The sequence below is a fragment of the Fragaria vesca genome, linkage group LG2, assembly GCF_000184155.1.
Source record: "Fragaria vesca subsp. vesca linkage group LG2, FraVesHawaii_1.0, whole genome shotgun sequence".
Taxonomy (NCBI): Eukaryota; Viridiplantae; Streptophyta; class Magnoliopsida; order Rosales; family Rosaceae; genus Fragaria; species Fragaria vesca.
Window position 1 is genome coordinate 31,272,843 of NC_020492.1, and position 10,365 is coordinate 31,283,207.

Consider the following 10,365-nt stretch of genomic DNA (forward strand, 5'->3'; position numbering starts at 1 on the left):
TGCTCGCCTTCCATAGCTTCTCTGGGATATTCTTCATTTCGGGTTAGGGTTTCGCTGGGCTACGGTAACCCCTACTCCCCTTCCATGTTCTGAGGTTTCAATTCCACTCCTTTCTCACTAATTTTCAATTTTGGGTTTCTTTCTGTGATTTAGTTTCTTTTAATTTTACTCATTTTAGAGTTGGGAAGATGGCTGAAGATGAGAAAATGGTTGAAGAGTTTAGGAACGAATGTAAAGCTTCGGAATTGGGTGCTCAGAGAGAAGATGAGGGAATGTTGGAAGATGGTGGGGTTGAGAGGAAGGTTGAAGATGGTATGAATGAGGCTGAACCATTCGAATCAAGTCGGAGAGAAGATGGAGTTGGAAATGATGAGCTGGAGAAGGGCGAAGATGGTCGACATTATGAGTTCTGTGTGGGTGATATTGTATGGGTTGAGACGAGACTGAAGACATGGTGGCCTGGCAGAATTCATGATCCTGTAGATGCATCCAAGCTGGGGATGGTTAGTGATCAAGAAGGCTATTTACTAGTTGGCTACTTTGGGATGGGACATGTTGCTTGGTGCGGTCGACACCAACTGAAGCCTTTCGTGCAGTTCTTTGAGCAGATTTCAGGGAAAAGCATGGCTAGGATTTTCGTTAGAGCTGTAGAGAAAGCCCTTGAAGAGTTTGGTGGCCGTGTTAGATTGAATATGACTTGTGCCTGTGTATTGAAACAAAATCGACTGTCGGTTGATGATGCAGCGTTTGAGGAAGGAGTTACAGTTCCTGACCGCAACTGTGGTGAACTTGGTGAATTATCAGTTACTCATTTTGATTCTGTAGTGTTCTTGTCACATCTGAAAAGTCTTGCACTGGTTGTTTCCAAAGTTGGCATACTTGATTTTATTGTTATGCAGAATCGATTATCTGTCTTCTATAGCTCCACAGGGCACTATCAGCTTCCTATGCATCTACTTCAGGAAGGAAATGATGCTGGAAGTGGTGCAGATGGAACAATGCTGAACCAAACAGAGGAAATTGTTTTTCATCAAGAACAGAATGATGATAATGAAGGTTTTGCAAAGGTTTTTGGTGGGGGTAGTGCTGATAGAACTTCCATCTCAAGTTCAAAGGTCAGGAAGAGAAAGATGAAGTGGGGTTCTGAAATTGAAGAGACTGGCCTCCTAATATCACCAACAGTGAAAGAGAGAAATGCTTCCGGTATAGGATATGGTGATAGCAGAAATGAAGGAGTGACTGAAACTGGCGCAGAGTCTAGAGAGCGGAAAAGGAGTAGGTACTTGTCTTACCCATACATAAACTTGGGGCAGATAGGACCATCTGCAGGTATTGATGATGGACAACCTTCAAATTTTAAAAGCCCTGGCGATAAGTTCTGGAGGAAATGGTATAAGAGGTTTACCAGTGTGAGTAACATATCTTGTAATTCATATTTGAAAAATTCATCTTCTGCTGAGTTGCTTTCTGAATTCTGCTCTGCTGCCATCAACTGCCAGTATCCATTTGAAAATAAAGCATTTGATTCAGTTGCTTGGTTTATATCTAACTTCAGGATATCTGTATTTCATGACGAGCCTATTTGTGAAACCTACAGTAAGAACATGGCTGGTCAGGATGAGGATAAATATGCTGAATCTTGCCTGTTGGAAAATGTTGACCAGATTGAGGGTAAATCTGAGCCAAAGAAAAGAAGTAAAAAGGCTGTTTCGAAGAATGCAGAGGGTGAAGACGCTGCCAACACCTCAAGTTTAGTTCAAAGCCCTGCAACTGCTGTACAGGGTATGAATGTAAACATTGGCAAGAAAAGGGGACGACCAAAGTTAGGGAAATCCAAGACTAAATCTCTTTCTGGGATGCCAGATATCAATACCAGCATTGCCCCTGATGGGCAAAAGGTACAAGATTATTTAGCTGTTGGACCTCTGGTGCCCTGTGATAAGCTTGAACAAAAGAAAAGAGAGAAGGCAGAACGCGCAAGTCAAGCTAGTTTGCAGACTAAACAAACAATTGGTATACCTGATTTGAATGGTAACACTGTTATACCTACCGTTCTGGTTAATTATCAACAGAGCATTGGTCATGCTGCTATTGTAGGTAACGTTAAGCGTGAAAAGAGATTGGGGAATGAAGCTGCTTCAGAGCATTCAAAATCCAATGTGGCTCCTGGCTTAGTAGATGCCAATGGAAACAATTTGAAACCTGGTACATTGGTTGTTGATCTGGGGATTCCTGCTCCAGCTTTTCCATGCCGGGACTCTAACCAGGTTACCGGCTTGCTCTCAGCTGTAAGTAAACCTGCCCCAAAGAAGAGAAAGAGAAAGGAGAAAGTAAATCTCGGGATTCCTGTACAAGCCGACAGTGTTCCAGATTTGAATGGAAATGGTACTGAATGCCTTGCACCTCCAAGTAAACCAGAGCGGAAGAGGAGGAGGAGAAAAGGAGAAGCTCTAGCAACTGCTCTCCTCTTGAGCTTCGCCCCAGGAGTTCCAATGCCTTCAAAAGATGATCTGATTTCAACATTTTGTAGGTTTGGACCCTTGAAAGAATCGGAGACACAGTTCTTAAAAGATCCTAGTAGTGCACAGGTTGTGTTCATGGAAAGTGCTGATGCTGGAGAAGCATTTCAGAGTTTAGAGAAGAACAACCCTTTTGGCACAAACCTTGTTGGTTACAAGCGCTTTAATCTTCCATCAGTTTCCAAGGTGTTGGCCACAAGCCTAGCTTCTCCGCCTACAAAGAGATTGCTGATTCCTGTACAATCACCTGCTAAAGGACCTTGCCTTGACGTCATAAGGCAGAATCTTCAGATGATGACCTCAATGCTGGAAAAGTCGGGTGATACTCTTTCTCCAGAGATGAGAGCCAAGCTGGAGTGTGAAATAAAAGGCCTCCTACAGAAGGTGAGCTCCACAAATGGTTCTTCCTCTGCTTAATTACCTTTTATGAAGGTTGTCGATGTAGTGGCCTTTTTGGGCAGGCTCTTTCGGTCATTTTTTTATGCTAAAAAAACCTCTTTGATATGAGTGGGAATGAGCAGCGACTCATTTGCATTGGAGCTGCCATGTCTGGCTTCTTTTAGCCGGTGAATGATCAGAACCATGTATTCTGGATCGTCTTTGTAACTTTTTCAGCTGGTGAATGATCAAACCTTATGTACCTCTATTAGTATGAACCTCTGTGTTAAGAACCTCTTTCTAACTTCTTTGTTTCAAATTTTAGATCTGAGTAAAGCAATATTTGCTTATGACGTGGAGCTCATACTTGTGTGATGACTGTGATGTTTCTTAGTTCTTAGTTGCACTATCTCATATGGTAACTTTGTTTTGTCTGATTACTTGAACTGTTGAACAGGGATTCGTTTCTTGTTTTTTTTTTTTCTTCTCATTTTCTGTCTAAATTTTCATTATTTGTAGTCTATTATTGTTTCTAGTATTCATGTCCTCCCCTTCCCCCTTTTTCCCTTGAGTTGTATTGATTTAAACTTTCTGTTCCTTGGGACCTCCCAAGAAACGGAATTGATTAGATTCAAATACAGTTTATGGGTATCTCAGATTCATATAATTCTATTGTATATTTTCATTTAAATTTCAAATTTTGGATCTGTTTTCTATCAATATTCTTGAATAATGATAGTGTCCTAAATATTGATGAGGAAGAAACTCACAACATTTTGAACATGATGGAAGGATCACGAAGATAAAGATTGCCGAGTGAATAACCAAAGACTAGAGCAGAATGAATAACCAGAGACTAGAGCAGAAGAGCATCTTGAGGAGATCACTATCATCGAATTAATGTTATTTTAATTACATAAATAGTAGATGAGGAATGGATGTATGAGATTAAATCTGTATGTCATACACATCTATATGTTAGATCATAAACGATGTTGATTGTTATCACTAAAATCCATCTTGCTCAAACTTCATGTATATAATTTGAAGACTGGCGAAGCTAAATGATTTTTGTTATGATTATAATCAAATTTTAGCAAACTAGAATTGGCTAATTGATATTATTAGGGGGGGTGTATTATGGAAACCAAAATAACTAAATTCCTTGATAATCATTAGGCCAGAGCAGCCTAGCATGATCAGTTGCACACCCCATGAGTAACCCCTTCATACCACATTGTGGTGGAAAACAAGGATTGCATTGAGATGACGTCGTGATGCCGTATCTGGTGCTCCCGCTCGGAGATCTTAAGACCTTCACGTTTCGGTCAGTTGGGAGGCTAAACACTTTTGTACACTCAGGCCATCTCCAATAAAGAGGGTTAAGTGAACTCTAGGGCCTTAATTTGTAAAAAATGGGCTCCAATAATAAAGGGCTAGAGAGCTAGAGGGGTGGAGGTGAGTGGAGAGGTCCAAATTTGGCCCTCAAAGTGACCCTAGAGCCCTTTTTTGAGGCCCAGAAAAATGAGGCAGAAATTCAAACAAGAAAAAAGCCCACGTGATGTAATTGTTTGTAATCAAAATCCCATGGTCTAACTTCCATGACCGTTGAGATCCAACGGTGAGTACTTTTTTTTTGTTGGAAACATTTGAACAAAAACAAAACGAAAAAAAATTGATATAAATTAAATGGTTACTTTAATAAACTAAATCATAAGCAAGGTTTTAAAAATCGCCGCCTAGGGCTGCCTGGGCGGCGTCTAGGCGCTGGAATTCACCAATCCGTTCCAATTATGGGGTAATCGTTTGAGCTAGGCGCCACCATGAAAAACGGTCACCTAACAGCGACTAGGTGGCTGAGGCAGCGACTAGGCGGCTGGGCGGTTGGCTTGGCGGCCCGATCGGGCGGATAGGCCATGCGTTTTCCTTCTTTTTTTCCTTTTTTTTTAGATTGGCCGCTTGGATTTCCTGCCGGAATGTTCGGATCGAGTATCGAAGACGGCGATGAGGAGCATGAAGATCGCGATCCTTTTCTTATAGAGAAGGAAGATCTAAAGAAGAAGAAGAAGAACAAGATTGAGATTTCGAAGCTAATTTTCGTTGGACTTGTGGAGTAGTGAGCCTTTGCGTTTTCTACTGTGTTTCATTGATCGACAGTATTGGGTAGGCGGAGTAAACGAAGAAGTTAGGAATTGTTAGGGTGAGAGATTTGAGATTCTAATAGAGCTAAAACACGTGGAGGAGTGCATGGTAAAGGGAGTCAGTGACTCTTTTGGGTTTGGTTTTATTGATCCATGTGTGTATACTTATCTGATAGAATTTTGAGCCCAATTATAAACAAGTAAACTAAAAAATAAGGACATTTTTCATATGTTTATAATTATTTGGTATTAAAAAATTAAAATAAATATAAAAATAGAAAACCCATTAATCCTCGATTAATCTCCGATTAATCCCCGATTAATCTTTTGGGCACTGTCCGCCCGACTAGCGCCCAACGTTTTTTAGAACCTTGATCATAAGTTTCAAAAATATTATGAAAAACTATAAAATATTTAAAAGGGCTAAATATAGCCCTCCCTTGTTGGAGACAATTCACCATTTTATGAATAAATTATATTATTTAGGAGGGCTAAATTTTAGCCTTGACCCCAATATAGCCCCTCCTTACTGGAGATGGCCTCAGACTCCATGTCCTCCATTAGCTTGGTTAGAATTCCATGTCCTTTCAACTGGAGAATACCCTATGTCTCACATACCTGGACTATGAGTTGCGGGGAATTCAAATCTGTGAGGTCGACAAAGGGCATTAACTCGTCGTCGGAATGGAACCAATCGAAAGCTTCAGGCCACACGAAGGAGTCCAGAACTGTCTTGGCTGAGTCAAAGTCAAGTGGGATGATAGGCTTATATCAAGTAGGGGTGGGTTCGGTTTTATTCGGTTCAGTTTTCACCTAAAACCGGAAACCAAACCGAATAAAAAATTCTGTTCGGTTCGGTTTGGTAATTTTTGAGACCTAGAACCGGAAACCACCAAACCGTGATTCGGTTTTGGTTTTTTTCGGTTTTTCTTCTTCTTTTTTAAAATAATTTTTCTTAAAATTAGTATGCTTTTGGCTTAGTAAAAAATTATTGTATTTTAAGTCCTTTTTTTTCTTCTTCTTCCATTACTTGTTTTTATAAACACATATAATATATCAATAAATTTTTTTACAATGATTTTTCAAGAAACAAACAATTTATAAACCAAATAGATACTTTGAAAGTTTAATACTCAATAATTTCGAAAGTATTAGGAATTGACCACACTAGCACACCAGGAAACCATAATTTTAAAACTTTTAAGTTCATATTAAACACAAAATATAGACTCCATAGTTTAACGTCCATCCAAATAAATTCCAAATTTTAAAGTTTAAAAATCATAAATTTGAATAAAGAAGAGAAAAATAAATTAAATATTAGCGTCTATCATCTAAAGCTCGCAAGAATAAGGTCTGCGATTTTAAAGGTAACATATCACTCTCTATATTTCGCATACACGACAATTAAAACATTTCTATATGTACATAAAACGAAAATAAAAACAAAATATTAGAAAAGACAAACATATTGTTGAAATCAAATATTTAATATGAAAATAAAGACAAAAAACGACGTCGTTTTAGAGAGATTCAGTTTTTCGGTTTGATTTGGTTTTTGGTTTTGGTTTTGGAGACAAACAAATTTTGTTCGGTTCGGTTTTTCTTAATTCGGTTTGGTTTTTTCCAGTTTTGGTTTGGTTTTCGGCTTCGTTTTTTTCGGTTTTCGGTTTTCAAATTCCACCCCTATTATCAAGTAGACAAGTAGTTGTGGTATCTCTCAAAGTTTTCAGTGCCTAATTTGGGAAGTTTGAACCCATGCCATGAGGTTTTTTAGAAGCTATGTTGCACAGAGTAGTGTCCGAGTGTCCGACACGCCGACACGGCAAAATACGTGTCTGACACGCCACGTGGCGTGTTGGAAAATGTTGACTTTTTCAACATGTTTCAGACATGTTGACCGACACGCCACATCATCAATTATCAAATTTTTTTAGAGATAATGCCTACTAGCCCTAATTTTAAGAATTTTATTCTCACTAACAAAATCAGATTTTAAAATTCCCAAGAGCCAACTTAAACAGGAAAAAGACAATTATACCCTTAATGATTTAAATAAACTACAATAGACCATTATAAGAACAATATCATTTTTATTTTGAAATAAATATCTATGACCGGATTCTCGCAACCGATGACCGTTGACCGGGATCCGGCGACCGTTGACCGGACTTCGATGACAGTTGACCGGACTCCGACGACCATTGACCGGATGTTTATTGAGAGTAGTAGGGGGTTCGTTGGGGGTTCTATTGGGGGCAGTTGGTGGTTCGTCAGGGGGTCTATTAGGGGCAGTAGGTGGTTCGTCAGGGGGTCTATTAGGGGCAGTAGGAGGTCATGTCGGAGATTTATTGGGGCAGTAGGGGGTCCGTCGGGGGTCTATTGTGGGCAGTAGGACCTCCTATTGGGGGTAGTATGACCCTTGAATTTAATTGTGTGCTTTAGTCACTTATAACAGGTCCCTATTGAGGGCAATAAGACCTCCTACTAGGAGCAGTATGACCCTTGAACTAAACTGTGTGCTTCAGTCACTTATAACAAGTCCCAATTGAGATCAGTAGGAGGTCCTACTGCCCCAGTAGGACCTCCTACTAGGGGCAGTAGTACTAGGGGCAGTAGGACCTCCTACTGAGGACAGTATGACCCTTGAACTTAACTGTGTGTTTCAGTCACTTATAAAAACTCCTTATTAGGGCAGTATGACCACCTATTGGGGTCAGTAGAACCTCCTATTGGGGTCAGTAGAACATTCTATTGGGGTCAGTATGACCTCCTATTGGGGGCAGTATATTGGGGACAGTAGGAGAGTCATAATAGATAAAATCATAACAACCATAAAACATAACCATAATAGCAGAATCATTTGTTAATGCTACAACTACAAATAATTCCCAAGCTCGTTAGGACAACGATCATCGAAATAAATTTTTCAGGAGAAATGTAGCATTCTTATGGTATCGATTTAAACATAAATAACACAAGACATGTCCATTGAACTGAATTGCATCGATCATCCAAATGACATTACCATAAAAACAACGTTTCAGAACAAACATAATAAAACAAAACCAACATGAAAAAACATCAGACCACAAAGAAGCTACGTGGTCATTCATTGCTCATTAACAGAACAAAACATACCCCTCTTAAGTGCTATATATTGAAATTTGTGATCAAGGGTATAGAACATAACATATATAGTTCATAATAATTTCATAAGCACAAAAATAGGAAGAAAATAATGAGAGATGGTTAGCACAACCATGAGAGCTACGTAGGCAAAGAACATGGAAGTAACCGAATCTATACATTTTCATAAGCCAACTATATTGATATTTCAAAGAGTGAAACATTTCACATCGAAATTGTGAGTGCTGGTACATCATTTCTCAATTCATAAACTATACCAAGAAAACTTTAGCCAATCAAACTTGGCCAATCATCATGAAACAATTAGCAGGAGTGCAGGACACTTATCTCTAGTCATGAAACAGTGCATCGAGATAGTGTGTGTGGATGGAGATAACATTCACCTTGAAAAATTGAACTATATGATTTGAGACAGCATAAACCTCTTGCAAAAAATTGAACTAAAAATCAAAACCCAAACACTTTCCGTTAATAAAACTAAATCAAATCAAAACGCAGCGGTGAAGAACAGGCTTACCGCTCATTGACGAATCGATAATCACCTTCATTGGAGCAAATGATGCCAGACCTTGGCGGAAGGTCACCGTCATCACACGGATTGTCTCTGACCCAGCCGTAGACCACTCTCCACCCTAGCGAGGTTTAGGCAACAGCGCCGGTAACTTGCGGGAGCGGAAGGGGGAGTTGAGATCGGTGGGATTTGGGACTCTCCACCCCAGCGAGGCTTGGACAACGGCGCCGGCGACTTGCGGGAGTGGAAGGGCGAGTTAAGATCGGATAAGGAGAGAGATGAGGGATTAAAAAGAAGGGAGGGCAGTTTTGTCAATAAAAATAGGAAAAAGGCTGAATATTTTGTTAGAGGGAATAAACACTAAGAGTGTACAGGGTTAATGGGAATTTTAGATTTTTATTTTGTTAGTGGGAAAAAATTCCTTAAAATTAGGGTGGATGGGAATTTTCCCTTTTTTTTTTAATTGAAAAAAAGAAGAAAGAGAACCAAAACTTAAATAAAGCTACTGTTCACTTTTAAAAGTAAGCTACTGCCCAGTTTTATCAGCAACCTACTGCAAATTTGATTTTCTTTAATGTTATGTTTTAAGTTAGAGGTCGGGTGCTGAAAATCACACTCCCAAAAACACAATCCAGACTCCTTTTCTATTTTTTAATAATATATCATCCCCACTCACTTTTCACTTCCAACAATACCCTCTCATCAGATTTTTTCTTTTTATTTTGGGATCCCTTTATTTTCTCCCTTCTCCTTCATGTTCCTTTCCCAGACCACACCTATGCTTCTTTTTTCTTTTTTTTTTTCTCTCTCTCTTCTCCATAGAAACGATTTGGTTCACCCACAAAAGGATTCTTTTTATTTTGGGATCCCTTTATTTTCTCTTTTCTCCCTCATCTTCCTGTATATCATAATGAAGGTAAATTTTTCTTTTGAGAATCATTATTTTTTTCCCATGTCTATGTTATTCCAAACACAGACCATCAAAATCAAGTAAAAATAAAAAATGACTACAATTCTTCAACAGAAAACTTAATTCACACAGGAAACAAGAAAATTAGATATTTCCTTTAACCTCAAGAATCAGTCATCCATAAAATTCTCATGATCATACATAAAAACAGTCATGTCATCATTATCATATTCCAAAAAGCTTCTAAGTCAAGTTGCCTTCATCCAAAAGAAAAAGGTTGCAATAAGCCTCCTATAGTTAAATAGTCTGCAAACACTAGAACAAAATCTGTGTTTAGGTACATTGAGCATAACAAGTTAGACATTTTGAGTTTAGAGTACTCAAAAGAAAAATATGAATACCTGATGTGGAATGAACACAGTCAAAAAAGGGACATTGTAGTAGTCCTACAGTTAAATAGTCTGCAAACATTAAAACAAAATCTGTGTTTAGATACATTGAGCATAACAGGTTAGACATTTTGAGTTTAGAGTACTCAAAAGAAGTAAGGAGAAATTACTAGTCACTCCATTAACTTTTATGCGCTCGACAGTTTACTCCATTAACTTTCAATTTCAATCGATCACTCCTCAAACTATCCAATGTCACACAATTAGGTCCATCCGTTAAGTGGCCGTCCAAATCAGTGTTTAAGTTGCTGACTGGACATATTTTTTAACTGAAAATTCCATTTAACACCCCACCTCTCTCTCTCTC